Source organism: Chrysochloris asiatica, unplaced genomic scaffold (genome assembly GCF_000296735.1).
Source record: "Chrysochloris asiatica unplaced genomic scaffold, ChrAsi1.0 scaffold00286, whole genome shotgun sequence".
In the NCBI taxonomy this organism is placed as follows: Eukaryota; Metazoa; Chordata; class Mammalia; order Afrosoricida; family Chrysochloridae; genus Chrysochloris; species Chrysochloris asiatica.
Window position 1 is genome coordinate 2,707,535 of NW_006408804.1, and position 1,196 is coordinate 2,708,730.

The following is a 1,196-nucleotide window of genomic DNA, read 5'->3' on the forward strand; positions in this document are numbered from 1 at the left end:
AACTATAAGGGTGTCCAGTTAATGTAACTATTATTAAAATTTATACTTCAGTCACCAAAGCCAATGTGGTACAGTGACTTTACTTCATAAGGCTCTTTTATCTACTCTGTAACTCCCGCTAAATGATTGGATGGTGTTATGCAAACAGGGTCTCTAGGACTCTAACATGGGGATTAGTTAGTTTTGTCATTCCACTGGGTTTAAAAAGATCCATCTCAGAAGGAGAAGTAGATGATTCCACGACCATCAAACAAGAAGGGCCTGAAACAGAGCATGTCCTTTGTATGTTGAGATCCTTGCACAGAGAAACAGAGGCAGTAGAGACAGCAGCACAGAGAAACAGAGCAGTGGACTTCACAGCCTTTGATCGGGTGAAGCTGAGTGCTATTGGGAAGGAGCCTGGCTTGCAGAATAGGGTGATCTTTGAGCATTTATCCACGGAACTTTGTAACACTTTGTAAAAGGAGCTTTGTAACACTTCTCTGAGCAGGGTTCTTGTTGTTGTTAAGTACCGTGGAGTCCATTCCGACTCATAGTAACCCTGCACAGGGTTTCCAAGGCTGTAAATCTTTACGGGAGCAGAATGCCTCATCTTTCTCCCGCGGAACAGCTGGTAGTTTCGAACTGCCGACCTTGAGGTTATCAGCACGATTCATAACCACTACACTACCAGAGGTTACAGAACCACATAGCTGAGAGGCCAAGAATGAGAGAGACATGCCCATGGTACAGTTGAGAAGAGGTGCTCCTTACCAGGGAACTGCTGTATCCTAGTAGTTTGGGATCCTGAATTGTACCATTTTGCCTTCCCTGTTGAACTCCATAATCATGACTAAGCTCTGCAAGGTCTGTGTGGCCATTGCAATGGATTATTTGACACAGGAGAGATATGGAGTGCGATGAGAGAAATGGTTAGTGTCAGAGTAAGGTAAAGAAGGTTGGAGGGTGAAGGCATGTCTGATCTGTGAGTCAGAGGAGTCACACTTTAACTAATGATGGTGATTCTCTTCCATCTTCCTTGTGAAGCTGGAAGAAGTCAGACATGGCCTACATGTTGTTTTTACAGTCAATGATGAAGAAAATGAAGAATTCCACCAACTTCTTCTGTCTGCAATTGATCAAATATGGGTTCATCATATGCTAATAATTATAAGTGATTGGAATGTGAAAACTGGACACAAAAGGAAGGATCGGTA